We start from the raw sequence: 12,548 nt of genomic DNA, 5'->3' as shown, positions 1-12,548 counted from the left end.
ACGGACACCTGCTCAGTTCTTGTCTCCTGTGCTCTCACCCTGGGGCAAGGCCAGCTGGATGGCCTTGCAGCTGCAACCACTCTAAAGTCTCTAGGAAAGACCCTCCATGACTGTAATGGCCATTGGAAGAGAAGTGACAGGGTCGTTACCCACCACCTCCACCCACTGAGCCAGTGGTGTAGAACATCAAACAGGAAGTTTAGGGGGAACAGGAGAAGGTGCTCATGCTGATGAAATTTAGCTGCTCATAAAGTTCAGGTCACATTAGTGCCAAGATCTTCTCTGTCACAGGTAGTGAGCCAAGGCTGCACTCTCCCCGGGGGTACCAGCCAGCCTCCTGGCTGTGGGTCCATGGCTAGAGCAGAAAGCAGTGAATGGTGCATGGTGGGGTGGGAAAATCCTCTCAGCTGCTACCCCTCTCCCTCCCCACCCTCTTGAAGACAGGCTGAGCTGGTGTCCTCCTCCTTTTCTTGCACCATCTGCTGTCCCCCCCCCTTCCCCGACCCAGGCTGAGAAAGGAGGATGGCACCAGAGGACTCTTGGAGTCAGGTTCCAGCTACCTCCCTTCCGGTTTCGGTTTCACTTGGTTGTAACTGTCGGTTTGTTTTAGGTTTTTACCTGTGTCTAAGGAAAACAAAAAGGAAAAAAAAGGGAAAAAAAAAAAAAAAGAGAGAGGAAAAAAAAGAGAAAACCCCCCAAAAAAACCCCAATAGCCATCAAAAGTTTCTTGCTGCAACTGATTCAAGTGGGGGGAAAAAAAGATAACAAGCGTGACTTTCAGAGAGGAAGAAAAGACACCCAACCCAACAACAAAAAGAAAGAAAATAAAACCCACATAATCCGAATCCAAGAAGAGCAAAGCCTATTTTTGTGTGTTTGAAAGGAAAACACAGATTCTGCCAGCTGAGTAGAGAGCTAGATACTTAAGTGTAGATTTCCCTAGAAGTACCGTGAGGTTTTATAACATTGTCTGGTTTTGTTTTCCTTGTGCTTTGTGATAAGTCCAGGAACTAAGGGTAAGGTATTTTTTCCCCCTGGTATATTGTTGTTTGTGAGGGGGGAGGGGGGGAGTGGAGTTTATTTTTTTTTTCCAGATTATTTTTGTAAGTGTGTCTTTGTGCTTGATTTTTATGTTATCCAACTGTACATACGCATCTAACCAGTATTTCACTGTGCTCTAATTACTGCACTCAGAAGCACTGCAGTGTCTGAATCCCGAAGAGCTGCGAGAGACTGGGAGTGAGGGTGGGTGGGGGGAAGGAGAAAGCTGCTACGTGAGCAGACAGGTGATTCCCTTGAGGGGGAAGTGGGGTTCCTGCACTCCAGCCCGTGGTTTCCATTTGAGGCCAAGCTAGAAGACAGGAGGGGATGGGATCAGGTTAGCCAAGGCTGAGGAGCTCACAGGGGTTTCAGAGCTGGCTGTTTGGCTTTTGGACTGTTTTTGGACGCCGTGGAAACTCCCAGCCTTTCATCAGTGTCTTGCTCTCCCCTGCCCAATCCCTGGATGCCCCAGTGAGAGTTGATGGGCATGTTCATATCACTAGGAGAGGACTAGATGCCCAGCTTAGATATGCTCTTGCTATCTTTATGGTTGTGGGCCCCATTTTGGTCTCAGTGGTACAATTATGCTGAGTGGCTTTGCATTTCTTCCACATAATCTGAGGAAGGCCATTTCCTTGCTGGGGACATGGAAAAGCCCCTGCCTCCAGCTGACTTTGTGCACTGGTCACACTGGAGCTCTGGGAACAGTCTCCTTTCCACTGGAGGATCTTGGCCACTGAGTTCAGTGGGAGCACAACCAAAACATCAGCAGGACCAGGTACAGGTGGCCCAAGATGAATTTCCTTGGAGCTAGGGTCAGTATGGGTAATAGGGGTTCGGTGTTGGGCTGTTCCTGCCACCCAGGAAGCCGGTGTTCATAACCTCGTGTTTTAGCAGGAGCAAAGAGGGGCTTCAACGTTTTGTTTCTGTCAGTTTGGCAAACTGACTTTTCTCCATTTCACCTGATCTACACATCTGAGATTCATTAAGAATAATAATCTTTTCCTCTGAGGCCAGAAACAAGAGCTTGGGTTGGCTTCAGGTGTTAGATGAGGAGTCTTGGTGCTACTTGGTGGTGGCAGTAGCCCTGTTGGGTTGAGATGCGGAGCTAACGAGTCCAAGTCATCTTTGGTTCCCATCCTGGTTTGGCTTGGTTTGGTCTTTTGGGTTTTTTTTCCTTTGTTTGGTGAGGCCACCAGTTTCCATCTTCTGAGTGCAAAGAACCAGGGCTTTAACGAAACATTTCACCAGCAATTAAAGAGGGAATCGGAACCGTTGCGCAGTTTGCATTGTACGGCCTCTGTAATTACTTACCTGTCTGCAGATGATAGGCTGAATTTTGCTCCCACCAAGTCAACAGGGGGTTTTGTTGTTGTTGTTGACTTCACTGGGAGCAGGATTGAGCCCTACTATATATATAAATATATATAAAAATATATATATGATATATATATAATATTATATGTGTAATATTATATATATATATCAGTGTAATATTTACAAATAAAACTGTGATCTCGTCTAGAGAAAAATGTATTCATATTACCAACTGCTCTTCCATATTTATGTATCATATTGTATCTTTTTATTATTGTTATAATTATTATGATTATTATGGCTATTATTATTATGATGATGGAATCTTTCTTGGCACCTTTTGGAAGCCATGTCAACCAATACTCCAATGAAGTGCTGAGGATCTATTTTCACAAGAATTCTACTGGTCTACTGTATAAAAGAGAAAAGAAAAAAAAAAGGAAAAAAAAAAAAGAGAGAGAGAAACAAGCAAAATACAGTTCAACCCTTAATTCTGTACCTCATGCCTGTACGTTTGCTGCTCCGATTTTGGGTTCTATTTTGCGTTCGTTTGTTTTTAACGGATCTAATTTAAGTCTCCAAGCAATATATAAAGATGTAAATAGTAAAGCTTATTTATTAAGATTGTCATCTTTTTTTTTTTTTAATTTATATTTACACAATTGTTCATCTAATTTATTTTGTTTTTCATTACAGTTTTTAACAGTTGTCCTTTTTTTCTTTTGGTTCATGATGTTTTTTAAATCATTTTTCACAGAATTTCTTTATACAGGTTGGTTTGGTTTTTTTTCCCCCCTCTTTCTTTTAATAAGCAACAACTTCCTCTGGTCTTTCAAAAAAACAGGTCATGTTTCACTCAAAAAAAAAGTTATGTCAGATTCATCAGAAATATTTTGCCATTGTTGATTCCTATACCCTAAAGTTCTATATTATATAAATATATAATACCTTGTATGCTTAAATATTTAACTGTGTGATTTTGTATATATCTTCATACACATGCTCACACACATATGAGGGTTAATGTCCCCAGATGTTGGGAGAACAGAGAAACAGAAACACAAACAATATAAGCTTGTATTAAAGAGTTCTGAACTGGAATGTTTGCTCTTGCCACGTCTCCTTTGCTTTCGGTCGAGCTGGCCCCAAACACTGTTGGGTACCCAGGGGGGAGGCTGAGTCTGGCTGTGGGGTCCCACACCTGGCTGCACAGCTGCATGGGCCACCCTGGGCACTTGCTCTTACTGAACTCCAGTGCTTTGGTTTGGGCAGGGGGTTGAGAATCGTGGTGTTTTGGCGGTACTTTGGGAGAGGGCTGCAGCAGGCGGAGGGAGGCAGCACCAGCCAGGGACACATGTCAGCCTGAGAGCTCATTTCACCTCCAGTGGGCTTGGTTCTGCTAAGGTGGTTCAGGTCCTGCTTCACCAAGGGCAGGCTGCTGCCTAGTGTGGGTTTTGGTGTGAGAGAGGCTTGGAAGTGTTAAGGTTGGATGCTTTGGGGTATTTGTAAAGTTGTCCATGGTCTCTGCACACCTTCTCCATCATACACATGGGCATCCAGAAAATGACAACTGAAGGGAATGTGCCTTGAGTTAGTAATACCTAGGAGGGAAAGAAGGCTGAAAGCTAACTGTGCATCCACAGAGCTGAGCATCCTGGTGCACAAAGCCTTTGGATGCACAAGAAGACATCCAGGCAGTCTCTGGTGGTCAAGAGATAACTGGACTTGCAGTGACCCCCCCCAACCAGACCAAGGCCTTGTAAGGTATGCACAGTGAGCTCACACATGATGATAAAGCCCCATGCCCAGTATTAACACATACACACATGCAATGTTATAGCTTGTCCCCACTCATCCTCAGAGCTGACTCACCTGCCACGAAGATGCATGTCCTCCTGGAGAATGAGGCCCTGCAACCCAATAACATCGGTGGTGGAGACAGTTGTGCATGCCCAGGTTCAAAAGGAATGAGGTGTCCTCATATCACAGGGCTGTTAGTTCTTGCTAATGTGTGAAATTACCTGACTTGGATTAAGAAATCTTTGGTCTTTTAACACCACAGGTGTGGCTCTGTTGCCATGATGTGTTTGTGAAGAGGAGGGTAGCCTGGAGGAGTTGCAGCTCCAGTAAAGCCTGCAGTAGCCCAAGGCTCAGCAGTCAAAGGCAATCAAAGTGCCCCCAGTCAAAAGCAGCAATTGAGTTGATGATCATTAATGACAAAGTCCCTTGGCCCTGTTCTGGCCCATGAACTCTGCAGATTCTCCTCTCTGAGGATTTCCCTCCCCTTGGTCCCAGGTGTGCTGTTGCCCACTTTGCCAAGGCCACCCCTACCCCATTCCTTCTCAAGTGGGACCTGGTGATGGGGCCACTGGGCAGGACCCACGTGCTGCCTGCTCAGCTCCCTGTGGCAGGTAGTGAAAGGGACACTGCTGTTGTACAGAGAAATCTGTATTGACTCAGCATCGACACCTCCAAACCTTGAGAGTGCACGTGCAGGCAGGATAGGTGCCATTTAACCCTGACATTTACTGAGAGAGTCATTTGTAATCCAGCTAACTTCCACACTCATTAACTCCCTGGGTAAGACAGCGAGGCTGGGAAGACAAGGGGTGGGTGCACAGGAGCAGGAATGTTAAATATCAGCTCTGCTTTCCCTGTTACACATTTCCCTTTGCATCTGCTTTAGTCAGCATTGGGCTATAATACCCGATTGATTGAACAACCAATTAATTCCACACCACACAACCCATGGGACGTTTGGGAGCAACAGACTGAAGGATGAGAATAAACTGAATGATGGGTTTTTTTTTACACTGGTATAAGTGAGTTAGTAAAAAAATGTTTTACATTTTAACTGTCAAAATCCACTCCAGTATACTGAGCAGGGACAGAGCATAAGCAAGAGCATACCATGCTTCCTGAACCATCCTTGCCTATGGTCAATGCATTACTAGCAGGGTATAAACACATCACAGCCCTTTCCATAGAACATTCTGGAGATAAAAAATGTATTAAATGGGTTGTGCCTACATTGGGTTAGTCTCTGAGCAATCTGATTGGGTTGATGGCCCTGCTCATTGCAGGGGGTTGGACTAAAGACCTTGTAAGGTCCCTTCCAACCCAAACTGCTGTATGATTCTATAGCAATACACAAACCAATTGGCTGTGTTGAAATATCTATTAAGCATGAATAAGGCCCTTGAGATGGGAGCAGCCCCTAAAGGCAGCGTGTGGTGGGCAGCTTGCTCCTGCTGGGACAAGGGTTCAGCTCTGACCCTCCCACGAGTGCACAACCACCTGAGCTCCATCAGCTGAAACATAGTCAACCCAACAGCTTCTATGTCCAGTTTATGTGTCTGTCTGACTGGAAGTCATTCACTAAAGAGAGAGAGAGGGGGGAAAAAGATATAAGCCATACATGCAATGAGCAGGGTCTGAAGCCATCCTACTGAGACCAGGGCTCGTGGCCACCAGCAGATATTAAATCTGTCTGAGACCTGGCCAGGAAGGCAGCTTTACCATCTCAGCCCCAAAGCAGTGATGCTGGTCACCCTGCTGGGCACTGATCAGCCTAGAGAGTCCCATGACACAGTTCAAAACACCCAGACTGGGCCACCAGCCTCTCCAAGAGGCCCATGTGCTGGAGGGACTGCGAGGCCCTTGTGACACCAGATGCGGTTCCTGTTGCCTGCACTAAATCAAAAGGAGATGACTGCATTAATTATATATGAAAGCTGGGGAAATTGCTCTGAATGCATATGGCAAAGTCCTCTCCCAGCTGAAAGCCACAGCTTCTCAAACAAGTATGGCATTGGTAATTGTGGTAATGGGAAAATGAAGCTGCTGTAGCAACACTGAACAATTTGGACAAAAAAAAAAGAGACACAGAGGCTTAAAAAAACCTTCTGTAGAAAAACTGGAATACAAAGGAAACAACTCACAAATACAGAACAAATCTTCTTTCCATGTAAGCAAGGGCATCTAAAGATCAAGTGGCCATTCAGGTGCTTTCTCTGCCAGATGTGTGCCCATGTGCTCGCTTACACATACAGACACACACAAACACACACACATCCAGACCCATCAAATGCTTTGTGGCCCATCACTATCTTTTCCCAGGTTTTCCCATACCACTTCCTCAGTTTTTCAGTTTCTAAGACAACACACCTGGGAAGGGAAGAAAAGCAAGCAGCTCCCAGGCCAGAATACTCCTTTTTGCTGCTCATTAACTGCCACAACTACGCTGGCCCTACGTTTTCCCTCTGCCCTGAATTGGAATCACAGCTGCCTTCATCATTCAAGTCAACAACTGGACTAAGTTCTCTGATAAAATGCAGGCAAAGGGCTAGGGTCTTAAATATCTTTCAAGTACAAGTGAGGCAATACTGTGTCAAAATAGTTTTAAAGGTCTTGAGTATCTTTTGACTGACTGACTGACTCTCTCAGGCCTGGGGAGGATTGTTAGTGGTTAAAAACAGCTTTCACAAAATTAGTATCTTTTTTTTTCCAAAGAAAAAGTTATTCCCAACTGTTTGATTGCTTTACTTATGACAAATGAAGAACTCTCTTTCTCTTTCTCCAAAGAGAAACATAGTCACTTCTAGCCAGCCCCTGTCCTGCCTTTAAGACATCACCTTCTAGTTTACCTGGTTTTAAACTGCTTCCTCACACATACAGTTTTCTAAAGCAGCCCCAGAACTCTGTAGCTAAGCTTGCTGCTGCTCCCCTTTATTATCATCCTGCTCACAGGGTTGAACTGACACACGCTTCAGGTTCATTGGCATTTCTGATGAAAGAGTTGAAATATGGGAATGGTTCTGGCTGTACTACAAAGCTCTGCCTTTGGCCACTCACCTTGTAGGACAGGTTCTTCTCAAAATGTCACCCTAATTATATGGTCTTTCCGAGCCCTGGTACCACTGTGTGTCCATAAGGCATGAAGTCTTCATGCCACAGCGGCTGCTAAACAGACCTGGAGAGAAGGGAGGGTGGGCAAGAGCAAGGAAGGGGAAAGAGAATCCTTTTTGTTGCATACTTCATTAATACTACAATGTTCAAACTTTCCATTCAAGCATTTAAAGCCTCCTGACCCCAGTAGCACCATATGGACTGCCAAAACTGACACACCGTACAGACTCAAACTGATCTGCAAAGTGCAAGAAAGTGTGAGCTCACAGGCCACTGAGGCATCCAGCACATTGCAGACCATTGTCATTAGCATTACTGAGCTCTCCACGTTGGAGAAGACCTGGGCTGCCCATGCTGAACATCCTCTGGCACCCCCTTGGCTTCTTCCCCAGCCTCAGCGGTGTCTGACTCATCCAACCAACTAAAAATTCAAACAAAAGAGAAAAAGAAGAAATCAAATCAACGAAGTGCTTGACTCAGAGGCCTTTGCTGTGGGCAGCAGCCATCCCAGAGTGTGTCACCAGTGCCACAGCAACTCAACCAGTCAGCCGTCAGTGCTGCAGCTGTGGGGAACAATGGCATGGGGACAATGGGAATTGCTCAGGGCTGCTCTGCTCCTTGGGAGAGCACAGTCCTCTGCAACCCCTGTGAAGAGACCTGTGGCTGTCACCAGCCTCCAGCTACCAAACACGTGGCAGATTTGGGTGCCCTTAAGAAGGGTGTTCTCCTGCTGGGATGTTCAAGGGATGCTGAAAGTGGCAGGAAGGAAGAGTGTGAACAGTGGACAGCCTCTGCAGAGAAACCACCTCCTGGTGCTGAGCTGGAGTTTATGGGGTGCTGGGGGGAATGCCTGAGTGGTGGGAGTAGGGTCAGGCTGTGCAGGGAGCAGTAGTCACCCTGCACACTGTCATTATGCATTACTGTGCTGTCACTGGCACTCAGTGCAAAGGCACATACAGGAGGTCACTCCTTTTGATTTGAACTCAGCCTAAAGCTGGTGATCCCATCTAGCAGCCTTTGGTGCCAGGTTCCCCTTGTCTGCTTCATGCCTTCAGGTAAATAATTTCAGCTTTGCAAATGGATGTGGATAGCTTCTCATGAAGCCTGGATGTTAGCACCTTTTTGCTCCTCTCCCCACTCACTTTTCATGTTTCATCCACCCCTTCATCTCCCCACCCAGGATGATGATGGCCCCTGGTCTGCCAATGACTGGCCACTGGCACAGCAAAGTCAGGGTACAGGTTGGCAAGAGGGAGCAGCTTCTGGGGCTGCAGCAACTTGCTTTGGAGCAAGGATCCCTGTTCTCTAAGGGAGCCAGAGGAACGGTTGGGCTGGCGTGGGTGTGTGTGCACACATTACGGGGCAGGGGTCCATCTGCCAGCATCGCTAGGCTGTGACTACAACTGTTTATCTTGAAAGCCTGAGGGTTACATTCTCCAAAGTTTCCAGGGAGAAAATACAGACCCTTCCTTTCAGCTGCATGCTGGAGGATGTGTAACCTCGACGAATTCCTCGGTTTTGTTTGGCTTGGGTACGCTGTGCTGGGTAGCATCACCGGCCAGAGGCTCTTCTGGCTTTGATCTGGGAGCTAGGTGTGCTTCTCGACAGGTTAATAGCCTTTCCTGCCCGAGAGTCTAGACTCTTCCACCTGCTGTGTACATATTAACACAGGCTTACACACAACTCACTCTGTATATGTACCCACACGCCACAGCCAGCCTCACCAAGGATGTGAAGAGAACCCCTTCCAAGGTAAGCAGCAAGAATTAAACCCCTGCTCTCTGCAGTGGACACAGCTGCAGCATGGGGCCAGGGGGACAGCCAACCTGTGCCTGTGCTGCTTGTGTTTTGGTCCCAGCAGAAGTTAGAGTTGATAGTTGAAGGTCTCCTGCAGCAAAACAGCCCTGAGTTGCGGGCTTTGGCCCTTCCACCCAGTTCTGCTGAGGGAGGCTGCTGGGGTGGGTGTCCCAGGTGCAAAAAATACCACTTTTGGGTAGCTCAACTGTATCAGAGTGGAGCAAACACACCGAAGGGCACCCAGCCAACTACCCTGTATTTTGGCTGGCATCTCCTATTCCTAACACCTAGCAGCATACTCACGATGGTCAGGTATCCCACTAGTAGCATTAGTCCTGTGACACCTCTGACTGCCTCCAGCCCCACCAGCAGTGACAGAAAACACAGGCAGTTTGTCCCCCAGGCTGGTCAACACTGGCTCTTGCCTGCAGCGACACCGCAGAGCTGCTCCCCATTGCAGCACAGCCTGCATGGGGCTGTCAAACCAACGAATCACCCCTGAGCACAACCAAACAAAACCAGAATGAAACACACAGAAAGGCCCAGCCAGAGCCCTGAGAAAGCACCACAGCTCCCAAGCACCTGGAGATGCCTCCAATGCTACAGCAACATGCTGTGGGGCAGGGATCCGCTGGGCTCTGGGTGATTGCCACTGGCCCTGGTAGCCCTGGCGTGTGCCACTCTGCAGTGCTGGGAGGCTCAGGCATCGGTCCTGCTCAATCTGCATTGGTGGCCTTGAAGGGAGGGAGGTTCAGAGGTGTTTGTTTCCTCTCAGTAGTGTGTATAGTGGGTCATGGCAGCACATGAAATGAGCAGCTCAGTGTAACAACGCGGTGCCAGAAACACCAATCTGGGCACCAGCTGAGCACCTGCACGTTTGCACTTCAAGGGTTTTGCTGTGTTTTACACAACAGCAAAGCTGAACAAATATTGCCTTGCCTCCTCCTGCACCAGTGTCTCCCATTTCAGGAGGGGCAGGGTCTGTGGACTCTGGTCTCTGAGGCTCCCAGACCTGCTTCAGGCTTGCCTGGTGCTCAGGGTGCTGGATGGGTGCTGAGAGCTGCACTGGCACTTGGCAGCTCCAGCAAAGGGAAGGCACAGTCTACATTCATCTGCAGCAAGTCGCAGTCATCTCCCTCGTCCCCACAACCAGACTCCACGCCCACCTCCGAGGGGCAAAGGGATGGAAAACAAGCAGCAGCAGTGCTGGAGGCTGAGAGATTTTAACACAAGCAGCATCGTGGTCCCTCCATGACCCTCATCATAGAATCATAGAATCATTTCAGCTGGAAGAGATCTTTCAGCCCATGGAGTGCAGCCTCTGTCCCAGTCCTATCACCCACCAGCCCATTGCCCTCAATGCAACACCCACCCGGCTCTGAAACCCCCCCAGGGATGGTGACTCCAGCCCCTCCCTGGGCAGCCCCTTCCAATGCCTGACAGCCCTGGCAGCAGGGAAATTCCTCCTCACATCCAGCCTGAACCTCCCCTGCTGCAACCTGAGGCCATATCCTCTTGTTCTATTCTCTGTTGCTTGTTTCTGGGGAGAACAGATGAACCCCCACCTCGCTGCAGCTTCCTTCCAGGTAGAGAGTGAGAAGGTCTCCCCTGAGCCTTCTTTTCTCCAAGCTGAACAGCCCCAGATCCCTCAGCAACTGAGAAATGCTCCAAATGCTTTCCTAGCTTGGTACCCACCTCTAGATCCTCTCCAGCACCTCAATGACCTTCTTGTAGAGATGGGCCCAAAACTGGACACAGTATTGGAGGTACAGCCTCACCAAAGCTGAGTGCTGCACATTCTCAGTGCTCATGCTCATTGCTGTACAAGCCTCAGTGACACCGTGGCCTTAGCCCAGATGCCCCAGTGTCACTGTCCCCTTCCCCATCAGAAAAAGAGATTAAGCATAAAAATGTAGACCTCAGGCCACCTGCAATTCTTTGCTGTTTGCTCCACAGGCTGCTACATCATGGCAAAGCTTCCTGTGAAGTCCAGCAGGACTTGGACCAGGTACTTCCCAATGTGCAACAACAACACGTCTCATGACAAATGAGGAGACGCAACCAAAGGGAAGGGAGAAAACAGAACAGTTTGGGTGAAACCGTCAGGATTATTTGAGTGGGTGCAAATCAGGCAAACAAGTTTAGTTCAAGAAGGAAAAGGTCTCTGGCTGAACTTCCTCCAAATCAAATCCTGCACCTTTGTTTGGTTTCAAAACACTTTCATTTTGAAACTCACCTCCTGCTTGTTTGCTTTTACTTTAAAGGGTTAAATAACCTGAAAAACTAAACAAAACTATTTGCTTTGGGCTGACTAAACTGATTCATACAATCCACAGTGTTCCCTTTCCCCCCTTTCACGATTGTTGTTTTGCTTTAAAAAGAAAAAGCAACAGATTTGAGCTGATCTGATTTTCGCCTGTTTCCCCCCTCCCCTCCTCACCCTCCTGCACTTTTTGGTTTGGCTGCCAGGCTGAGAAACCCAGCACCCACAGGGATCCCAGCCCAGCCTAACCCACATTTGACACTAAAACAAACCAGATTCTCCATGTCTTTTTAGCCCCTGGCTTCCTTCTTGGCTTTCCCACACATCTCCCGCTCCCACCGGGGCCGGTGGCCGAGCTGGGTGTTAGGAGGGAGAGGACTCTCTGCTGAGAGGCTGCACTTTCCCCTCCTGGGGTCAACACCACTTCCCAGATGCAGCTCCTCACCTCAGGCCCGTCCCGGTGTGGGGATGGCTGTCAGTGACGCCCTCACCATCCTGCAACCCTATGAACACCCAGGGTGTCAGGAAGAAACACTACCAAGGCAGCCACGATGGACTTAATATGAATCTTTAATGCACAGACCGAGCTGCCGGGCGCCTTCCGAGCGAAGGCTGCGCACGGAGCCTGTCCCTCGACTCGCAGTGGTACAAAAGCCCAGCGTCCCTGCAGCGTCCCAGCTCCCGCCTGCCATCCCCCTCAGGGACCTTTGCTGGCAGTGCAGTGTCATCAGCCACCCGTGACACTTTCTCCTGGTGTCCCCAGCCACCACGGCACCGGGGTCCCTGGCCCCACAGCTCCTGCCCGGTGGCAGGGCAGGCAGGGAATGGGGGGGTCAGCATGTGCCCAGCAGCTCCCCTCTGCCCTGGCCTGGCCTCGAGCTGGTATCTCCTCCTCTCAGGGTTTTGGAGTGCGTAGTCCAGGAAATTCAGTAAGAAAAGATTAAAAAGGAGAGGCTTTTATGCTGAGTCAGATTAGGTGATTTCTTTGTTCTCTTTCCTCTTGAAAAATTAAAATAAAAAAAGGAAAAGAATTGAAAGTCCAACTTGCTGATTTCTTGTTTCTCTGCCACCTGCGTGACAAAGTCCTGTTTGGCCTCGCTGTCCCCTTCCACCCCCTCTGACCACCACCCGACCCCAAACCCCACCAGCCTCTCAGCACATCACGAGTCCTCGACTCCTCGGAGTCCCTTTGCCTCCCACAGCTCCAGGCCCACTCCTTCCC

This window comes from Colius striatus, chromosome 19 (genome assembly GCF_028858725.1).
Source record: "Colius striatus isolate bColStr4 chromosome 19, bColStr4.1.hap1, whole genome shotgun sequence".
NCBI lineage: Eukaryota > Metazoa > Chordata > Aves > Coliiformes > Coliidae > Colius > Colius striatus.
The sequence above is the reverse complement of the archived record's forward strand: the minus strand, read 5'-3'. Positions refer to the sequence as shown.